This window comes from Phyllostomus discolor, chromosome 9 (assembly GCF_004126475.2).
Source record: "Phyllostomus discolor isolate MPI-MPIP mPhyDis1 chromosome 9, mPhyDis1.pri.v3, whole genome shotgun sequence".
Classification (NCBI taxonomy): domain Eukaryota; kingdom Metazoa; phylum Chordata; class Mammalia; order Chiroptera; family Phyllostomidae; genus Phyllostomus; species Phyllostomus discolor.
In genome coordinates this window covers 39,785,646-39,796,219 of record NC_040911.2, presented here as the reverse complement: position 1 = coordinate 39,796,219, position 10,574 = coordinate 39,785,646, and the positions used below count along the sequence as shown (strand labels likewise).

General features: G+C 38.3%; 1 long non-coding RNA gene across 1 annotated transcript; it reads right to left on the bottom strand.

Annotated features, from left to right (window-relative positions):
• Window positions 1–317: 317 nt before the first annotated feature.
• On the bottom strand, window positions 318–5,893 carry LOC118496888. Its single transcript, XR_004899450.1, has 3 exons — window positions 5,777–5,893; window positions 2,709–2,710; window positions 318–329 (listed from the first exon to the last, which is right to left on the bottom strand). It is a non-coding gene; the product is annotated as an uncharacterized LOC118496888 (long non-coding RNA).
• Window positions 5,894–10,574: the final 4,681 nt, after the last annotated feature.

The window sequence follows — 10,574 nt, the reverse complement described above, 5'->3', positions numbered from 1 at the left end:
AGAGAGGAAAGGGAAGGAGAAAGAGAGAGAGAGAGAAACATCCATGTGTGGTTGCTGGGGGTCATGGCCTGCAACCCAGGCATGTACCCTGACTGGGAATCGAACCTGCGACACTTTGGTTCGCAGCCCATGCTCAATCCACTGAGCTACGCCAGCCAGGGCATTTATATCACTTTTTAATTATAAATTTAATTTAAAAGGAAACATTTCTTCATTATAGAAGATAGAAAAACAGAGTCACTTTCCATAAATAAAAGGTCACCATAAAAATAAATGACACAAAACAATGTTAAAAAATTCTGTTTACTTACTGTTGCTTATTTAAGGCTCTGATGCTAATCCTTTCTTATTTAAAACATTTTAAAAAGGACATTAGTGTCAGAGAAGTGTTAAAGATATCTACTGGTTCACCAAACTGAACTCTGCTAGAAGTAGTTAGAGTACAAGGAGAACTGAAATAGAATAATCTCTACAGTTAAAACTATGTCTGAGTCATGTAAAATTATCCAATTTTTCTGAAACTGTTAGCAATGTGTTTTATGTATCAAGTGCTTTTTTGGTATATGTTGAAGTTATGTTATAGCTTTTATTTTACTTAATTATTGATATATGTATCATATAAAATATCTAATATTATGTTACCCTGTAGTCCTAGAGATGAACACATGTATACACACATATACACATTGATTCAATATACAGTTGAATTCTTTTTTCTAATAGTTTATTTAGGATTTTGATTTTCCTACTTTATTTATAACTGTATTGTCAAGGTTTTAGGCATTTTTTTATGGTTGTTGGGGGAAACAGAAACCAACATACACCAATTTAAGCAAGAGCAGAAAGTCTAACTGGACGTCAGAGGGACTGAAACTAGGAGTTGAGAACCTCTCATGAACAAATGATATTCTCTTAGCCTTTCAAGGCCTGAATGGTCCTTGTCTCTGCTTCTTTGTGGGTCTACTTTATACTCTTCCCAATGTTTGTGAACTAATTTTTTCAACTTCTCTCTGCACGTAAGCCAACTATAGTAATTTCAGCATCATACACATACAATGAATTTTAGTACTGAAAGAGGTTGAGAGACATCTTTTGTTCCAATCCACATTTTACAGTTATTTTTGAACATTTAATACATGCATAGGACATGTGCATATAAATCCAAAACATACAATATGGTATACAATGAAAAGTAATGCTCCCTCCCATCTTTGTGCTCAGGTCTCTTAGTTCTTCAACACAAAAGGCAAGAGCTGTTTGGTTTCTTCTGTTCTTTCCATAAACACACAATCATTCATATTATTATACATATTTTACTCAACCATGCTTTTTTTTCACCTTTCCTAACAATATATCTTGAAGATTATCCTGTATCAGTAAATGTAGAAGTCTCATTCTTTTTAATAACTGAAGAGTAGTTCATTTTTAGCATGCACAACAATTTAACCAGGACCCTGATAATGGACATATAAGTTGGTTCCAGTCTTTGCTATTACAAACAATGCTACATTAAATACTTTCATGCATAAGTGTCTCCTGAGTTATTAATTTTTATTCCTCTTTTTGTTGAATGGTTTCTTTATTTTTTTTTAGAGCTTTTATTTATTTATTTTTAGAGAGAGGGGAAGGGAGGGAGAAAGAGAAACATCAGTGTATGGTTGCCCCTCATGTGCCCCCTACTGGGGATCTGGCCTGCAACCCAGGCATGTGCCCTGAGTGGGAATCAAACCAGCAACCCTTTGGTTCACAGGCCAGCACTCAGTCCACTGAGCCACACCAATCATGGCAGTTTCTTTATTTAATACTTTTTTTTGAAGTATTTAAAGCTCATAGGTACCATGGTTTCTGTTCATTCTTTTAAAAAATTTCTACTTAATCATTGTTTTTGCTTACTATATTTTGCTATACTCTAAACTTGAGCTTATTTTTCCTTTTGCTTCTGCAATGATTTGGATTTTGGAATAAATAATTTTTGTTTTTAGCCTACTAGCAGTTACCTTTGAGCATAAACAATGTTAAATATACATTTTTATGATTATAAATTTAAGAATAAAACTATAACTATTGAACTTCCTACTTGGATGAGAAACAGCACATTTTTTGTCCAGCTTATCTCCTCCCTTCTTTCTTCTTTCAAGTTTTAAAATCTTACCTTCAGGTTTGTAACTAAATTATAACTAATATTTAGATTTATTTCTGTATATTTACTTTCTTTTTCAAATTTTATTTTTTAATTACAGTTTACATTCAATATTATTTTATGTTAGTTCAGGTATACAGCATAGTGGCTAGACAATCATATACTTTATAAATTGATTCTCCCTGATATTTCAAGTATCCATTCACAGTTATTAAAATATTTTTTTACTATACTCTCTATTCTATACTTTACATTCCCAGGGCTATTTTGTATCTGCCAATTACTACTTCTTAATCCCTTCACATTCTTTACCGAGCCCCATAACCTGCCTCTGCCTCTCTCTGGCAACCATTAATCTGTTCTCTGTACTTATGAGTCTGTTTTAATTTTATTTGTTCATTTATTTTCTTCTTTAGATTCCCTATATAAATGAAGTCATATGTTATTTGCCTTTCTCAGAGTTATTTCACTTAGAGTAATAACCTCTAGGCCCATGCATGTTATTGGAAAAGGTAAGATTTCACTCTTTTTCATAGCCAAGTAATATTCCTTTGTGTATATGTACCACCACTTTTTTATTCACTCCTCTATTGATGGACACAGGGCTACTGCCATAATTTGCTATTGTAAATAATGCTGCAATAAATATAAGGATGCATGTATTCCTTTGAATTAGTGTTTGGATATTTCCCACTTCCATTTCTTTGGATATTTACCCAGAAGTGGAATCATTGGGTTATAAGGAAGTTCCATTTTTAATTTTTTGAGGAACTTCCATCTGTGTTTTTTAATCTTCACTTGAGAGTATTTTTTAAAATGATTTTAGAGACAGAGAGGAAGGGAGGGATGGAGAGAGAGAAAGAGGAAGAGGGGGAGAGAGAGGGAGTGAAGGAGGGAGAGAGAGAAACATTGCTTGGTTGTGCCCTGACTGGGAATCAAACCTACAAGCTTTAGTTACACAACCTAGATGCTTCAACAAACTGAGAGCCACCTGGCCACAGCTGTTTCTTTTAATTTCTATATTTGCTTCCAGTTCTTGTAGAGAATTTGTTTTCTTAAATTTTAATTTTTACTTATTTTTGAGTAGTCTGAAGTAAAACTTTAAATAATTTTATTTTTTTCCTTTTTCTTTTTTTAATATATTTTATTGATTATGCTATTACAGCTGTCCCATTTCCCCCTTCACTCCCCTCCACTCTGTACCCCCTCTCCCACCCACATTCCCCCCCTTTAGTTCATGTCCATGTGTCATACTTGTGAGTTCTTTAGCTTCTACATTTCCCGTACTATTCTTGCCCTCCCCCTATCTATTTTCAACCTACATTCTATGCTACTTATTCTCTATAAGATTCTCTATTCTCTTATTCTCTATACCTTTTCCCCCTCTCTCCTCCTCCCAACCCCCCTACTGCTAGTCCTCCATGTGCCCTCCATTTCTGTGGTCCTGTTCCTGTTCTAGTTGTTTACTTAGTTTCTTTTGGTTTTGCTTTAGGTGTGGTTGTTAATAATTGTGAGTTTGCTGTCCTTTTACTATACACGTCTTTTCTTTATCTTCTTTTCTTAGATAAGTGCCTTTAGCATTTCATAAAATAAGGGCTTGGTGATGATAAACTCCTTTAATTTGACCTTATCTGAGAAGCACTTTATCTTCCTTTCCATTCTAAATGAGAGTTTTGCTGGATAGAGCAATCTGGGATGTAGGTCCTTGTCTTTCATGACTTGGAATATTTCTTTCCAGCCCCTTCTTGCCTGTAAGGTCTCTTTTGAGAAATCAGCTGACAGTCTGATGTGAACTCCTTTGTAGGTTACTGTCCCCTTATCTCTTGCTGCTTCTAGGATTCTCTCCTTCGTTTTTACCTTGGCTAATGTAATTATGATGTGCCTTGGTGTGTTTCTTCTTGGGTCCAACTTCTTTGGGGCTCTCTCAGCTTCCTGGATTTCTTGGAAGACTGTTCCCTTTGCCAGATTGGGGAAGTTCTCCTTTATTATTTGTTCAAATAACTTTTCCACTTGTTGCTCCTCCCCTTCTGGTACCTCTATAATTCAGATGTTGGAATGTTTAAAGGTGTCCTGGATGTTCTTAAGCTTTCCCTCAATTTTTTGAATTCTTATTTCATCATGCTTTCCTGCTTGGTTGATTCTGTCTTCCTTTTGGTCCACTGTATTGTCTTGAGACTCAGATTCCTTCCTTTCACTATTGGCTCTCTTCAGCGTATCTTCCTGCATCTCTTTTATGGTAACCTTCATCCTTTCGTCTAAATTGCACCTAAAGTCAACCAATTTCGTGAGCTTTCTGATCACCAGTGTTTTGAACTGTGCATCTGATAGATTGGCTATTTCTTAGTCGCTCAAAAGGATGAGTCCTGGGGGACTGATCTGTTCTGCTGGAAACATGTCTTATGTCTTTTCCTATCTCTCCTATTATTATTTTTTTCTTTTCCAGTCTGGTCGCTCTGGTTATGGTGGGGGGGGGGGGGCGGGGCGGAGCCTTAGGTGTTCACTGGGGCTGGGCACCCCAGTCGCTGATTGTGACGTTATATGTGGGGGCGGGGGGAACAATGGCGGCAGTTCTGTTCTCCTGGGGTCAGACACTTCCCTGGGATCCTGGGCTACGAGCTCTGCCCTGGTCCACAATCGCTGCCCCACTGGTTCCCCCAGCCGCTGCTTGCGTACTCAGGGATCACCGCTGCGTTCTTGTGCCCCAGATGGCTGTCGCGCTGATTTTGTGCCAAATTTCCCCCGACCTCCGCGCGCCGCTGACCCGAGCCAGCCCCGCGCCTGCCCGGCTGGTCATCCCCTACCAGTCTGGATGTACGGGCCTACTTCAACTTCTTGGCTGTCCGACTTCCATTCAGATAAATCCTCTGACAGTTCTGAGTGATATTATATCTGTAAATTATTGTTGTTCTATTCTTGGTTGTGCGTGGAGGTATGGTGCGTCCACCTATTCCTCCATCTTGCCGGAAGTCTCACCAACTTTAAATAATTTTAAAATGAGGAATACTTAGGTGAGATCTAGCATACATCTAAGATGTCTGTTGTCCCCATACATCAATGACATGGATAGATGTAGTTTGTTTGACTCACAAATTTTGCCATAAATATTTATTGGATTTACTCCATTATCTTTTTTAGACTTAGTGCTACTGGGGAAAAAGTAGACGACCAACCTACATTTTGCTATTTTATAGGTAACATTTTCTTGTGCAGCTCATCTAGGGTTATTTGTGTATTTCTGAAATTCAAAAACTTCACTGGGATAATCCTACCAGTGGATCTTTTGTCATCACTTTTTTTTTTCTGGAAGAGAGTACTGAAGACTCAGGCCATTTTTCACCTCAGGAAATATTTCTTGTAATACATTAATTTATTTTCTATGCTCCATTTATCTCATTTTTCTTCTTTTAGAACATCTATTCTCAATACTTGGGATCTCATCTTTGTCCTCCTTATCTCTCTTTATGAGAGGGAAACCCCTCAAAATCAGAATTATCTTCTGGAGAGCAGGCCCCTTGTAGTATAGCCTTCCCCCTCTAGATGAGTATTCTAGGAACCCATCTGTATCAGTGTATCAGCTGGTGTTGTTGTGAGAGGCTACATTCAGATTCAATGAATTTTTTTGAAGACTTGTTTAACATGTTTGCCTATTTTATATGGGTGATTTATGAGCATACCTACTCCTACTACACTGAGTGTTCGGCAGTTTTTGACCAAAAAAATGGCACGACCCCCATGCACCATCCTCCCTATTCATTCCCTAGTTCCTCATTCCTGATCTTGCCCTGAGTGATTTTTTTATTTGTTTGTTTGTTTCCCTGGATGAAAAAAGGTCTCAGAGGGAAACGTTTTGCCCATGTGGAAGAAGTGGAAACAAAAACTGGCAGAGACACTAAAATGCATCAAAAATCAATGAGTTAAAAAGTGTTTTGAGCAGTAGAAAAAATGTCTCAACAGGTGTATTGCACCACATGGAGAGTACTTTGAAAGTGACTGAAATTTAAACATGAAAGAGTAAATATACAATTTTTAATGAATAAATTTTATTTTGGGGGGGTCTCCCCTCATATTTTTCTTCTACATTTTGGGAAGGCTTCTCAAACTGTCTTCTGAAACACCAATTTCATTTTTTTGCACTGAGAAATCACCTATATCCAGCCTCCAGAATGGATTTTATTTGAGTTACTGCATTTTAAAATTGTGGTTTCCTTGAAGACTTTCCTAACCTGTTTTTATCTCAATCTGTTTTTGTTTCAATTTAACCTGTTTTCTTTTTTTAATAGCCCATTCATTATTAGAGGCATAGTTTTTTAAAAGATTTTATCTATTTGTTTGTTTGTTTGTTTATTTGAGAGAGGGGAAGAGAAGAAGAGAGGAAAAGAAATATGAATGTGAAAGAGAAACATCAAGCAGATCAGTTGCCTCTTGCACATGCCCCAGTCCGGGACTGAACCCACCACCCAGGCATCTGCCCTGAAAGGGAATCAAACCAGTGGCCTTTCACTTTGCAGGAGGAAGCCCAACTGAGCCACACTGGTTAGGGCAGAAGCACAGGCTTTTTAAAAATATAACTAATATGTGGTAAAATAAAGAAATCTTACTATACAACTCAATGGAGTTTTACATATGTATACACCCAGTGAACACTCCCAAATAGTTCCTCATTCCCTCTCCCCATAAATCCCTCACTAAGGTTAATCAATGTTCTGATTTCCATCACCATAGATTAGTTCTATATGTTTTAGAATTTCATAAATATGGAATCACACAATATGTATTCTTTTGTGACTGACTTCTTTGGTTTTTATAGATTTAGAGTGCACTTTTTATTGTAAAATATACATATCTTAAGTTTACCATTTTAACCATTTTAAGTCCACAGTAAAGTATCATTAAGTGCACTCACATTGTTGTACAACCATCACTACCATCTATTTTCAGAACTTTCTAACTTCCCAATTGGAAATCGTGTACCCATTAAACACAAACTTACCATTCCTTGTTCCACTTAGCCCCTGGAAACCACTATTCTACTTTTTGTGTCTATGAATTTGACTATTCTAGGTACCTCATATAAGTGGAATCATATAATTTTTTTATGTCTGGCTTATTTCACTTAGCATGTCTTCAAGTCATCCATTGTGGCGTGTGTAGAATTGTATTCCTCTTTAAGGCTAAATAGTATTTCACTGGACATATATACCACATTTTGTTCATCTATTCATCAGTCCATGGAAACATAGATTTTTATAAAACAATCTTTCTAAAATTTCTTTCTGATCCTGTAGTAAATGAGCATTAAATGAAGAGTGTTTTAAGTTCTTAGGAGATCATTTTCCTTGTCTTATGCTGCAGAAATTTATTGTATAGGTCCCACTTCCTTCCCTCTTCCCCCTACTCTCAACTTTGGGTTGATAGAAAAATATCTAGGCCCAGAGTTTGAAAACAGATAAGGTTCAGTGTTTTGCTATTAAGTCCCTCACCACTTAATTTAGGTACTGACGGACTCTTGTTCTTTAATGCTCTGTGATTTGATATGTACAAACCTTATTCTGTTTTTATTGCTTAACAGGCATTTATCTTGTGTAGTTCCTTGATATGAGATAGAATAACTTCCTGAATCTCTATTTAAAAGAGAATTTTTAAACCTAGAGACTTTAACTGCATTTACTCTTCTTTAATGACATCGAGTGGTACATGACAACCCCTCCCCTGACTTCCACCATTTTTAGGATTTCTCTACCTCATCTGAATTTTTTTTTACCTCTAAGAACACTACAAATCTCAAAGTCTCCATTCTCTTTATCCTATCCTTGTTGTGTATGAGAACTACAGAAACTGAATTGGTTAAGAGGGACTGTTAATGACAGCCCAGTGCACTCTTACCATTCAGAAATTTGTTTCCCTACAGTGAAGGCTATGGCTGCTTTGCTTTCACATTAGTGAAACTCTGTGTCCTCAAACTATAAGTAGTCAGCGAGGAAGGAGAGCTGTGATACAGAGTTCTTGTAGTCTGTTTCCCAGCTGTGCTTTCCTGATTCAAAAGATGCTGCATGAGTCAGATGTCAATTCTGCTTCTTAATTTGGTGCTATTGAAAATGTAATAGCAGAAATACTTCCAGAAATCTCCCTTATAATTGATTTTTAACCTTTATTTCATGGCTGTTGTACATTTTCATCTCTTTGTACTACTTCATGAATATGCAATGAAGATAGGGAGAAGATCTATTAAATACTATTATTACTGAGCCATCATCCTAACCCTAAAATATGGATTCAAGATTATTTAACTTACTTTGTATAACTAGGGTTTTATAAGACACCCAAGAAAGAGTCTCTTCCCCCACTGGCCTGACACCTTAATTGTTAAGAAATTGCCATTCTCAAGAGCCTTGTAAAAGACAAATATTCTCCAAGGAGATAAAGCAGACCACTACCATCTTGGTTTGAAAACTCTGATGACCACTAATGTTGCATTTTCCAGTATTCTGACAAGTACTTTAAATTAGGGGGGCAGAAACATATTAGGGTCATATTGGACTCTGAACCTTCCTTAGGGTCCCAGGCAATCCCTGAAAAATCCTCAGTATTTCCTATCTAGAGTATCTCAGCTATTTTACAAGTATCAGAGAAGAGTTGGATAGCACCATCACATATGACTATTGCTGATCAATCCCAGACTTCACTGTAAACAGATGGCTTTCTATGATTTTTGAAATCAATATATATCTTAATTGTTATGAGATCTTATGATATAGTCCAATATGAAAAGCAAAAGTGGGAGCTCTAATTGAAGGGAGTAGCACCAGAGAGTCCAGCTACTTCCCACTACTTTTGGCCTTGAAAGGGCTTTATGGAATGCATAGGTCTTGGAGTAGCATAATTTCTAAATCACTATCCTATGTGAGCAATTATATGCCAACAAATTGGACAACCTGGACAAAATGGATAAATTCCTAGAAACATACAATCTTCCAAAACTAAATCAGGAAGAATCAGAAAATCTGAATAGACAGATTACACCTAATGAAATTGAAACAGCAATCAAAAACCTACCAACAAATAAGAGCCCTGAACCATATGGCTTCACAGGTGAATTGTACCAAACATTCTGAGAAGAACTAACACCTCTTCTTCTGAAACTATTTCATAAAGTTCAAGAGGAGGCAAGGCTCCCAAACTCATTTTATGAGGCCAGCATTATTATAATTCCAAAACCAGGTAAAGACACTACAAAGAAAGAAAATTATAGGCCAGGATCTTCTGGTCAAGATGGTGACATAGGCAGACATGGCTCACCTCTTTGCACAACCACATTAAAATTACAACTAAAATATAAAGCAACCATCACTTAGGAATGTCAGAAATCAGGTTGAATGGAAGTCTGACAATGGAATTGTTGGCCTTGAACATCCAGACTGGTAGGAGTGGTACAGGTGTGGAATGGGCTGGCTCCACAATCATGTGAATAAAAATTCGGGAGGGACATCTCAGGAGCAAGGAGTCCCAGACCTACACCAGGCCTCCTAGCCCAGGATTCCAGTGCCAGGAAGTTGTCCACATAACTTCTGGCTGGGAAAACGAACAGGGATTGAGTTTGTGGAGGAAGCTGCCAGAGTCCTAAACAGTTACTCTTGGAGAATCCACACATGGACCACCTACTCAGACTCTCTCCTTCTGAGCTCCAGCACTGGGATGGCAACTTGAAGAGCACTAGGGGTATATAACAAGAACTGAAGTGTCTGGCATCAGGGCGAGCAGAGGCCATTGTCCCTTGGCTGAGCCCTCCCCCTAGTGGCACAAAGCCACTAGACTGGTGCCGTATCTGAGAGTCCATCAACTTGGCTAATACTGTGTGACCCACCTTGGAGATTCACAGAGGCTCTACCCCACCCATCTTACCAGCCTACCCAAGCTGTTTTTCCATAAGAATGGCTGGTCTTGGCTCCTAAATCCTGTCAAACAAGCAACAGCTGATTTCAGTAAGCCCTGGCAGGCAGCCAGATTAGAGTCATGGTTTGGCTTCATCTAGGAATCTCAAAGCCCAACACAAGTAGCAGCCACCTTAGGCTGCTTTATAGCTCGGGCATGGTGCCATGGGCAAAACATGGTGGGGGTGGGGGTTGGAGGGGGTTGACTTTTGCCTGCACCACCCAGGAAACGCCAGGGCTAACATACCCAATGGACAGCTACAGATCATGCTGGAGCACCACCACCCTGCCCCTGCACACCTGATCCTCCATGGAGGGCAGAGGTTGGTGGTCAATGGTCATAGCCAATACTTGTAGCTGACTGGCCTGGGTAATTCCCTTCCATTGACTTGCCAACAGCAATCAAGGCTCAACTGCAAGAGGAGGGTGTATTCAGCCCATATGAAGGATGCACCTTGACTACCTAGTTTGGGTGATAGGGAGGCTCTGCCACTGGACCCTCTAAG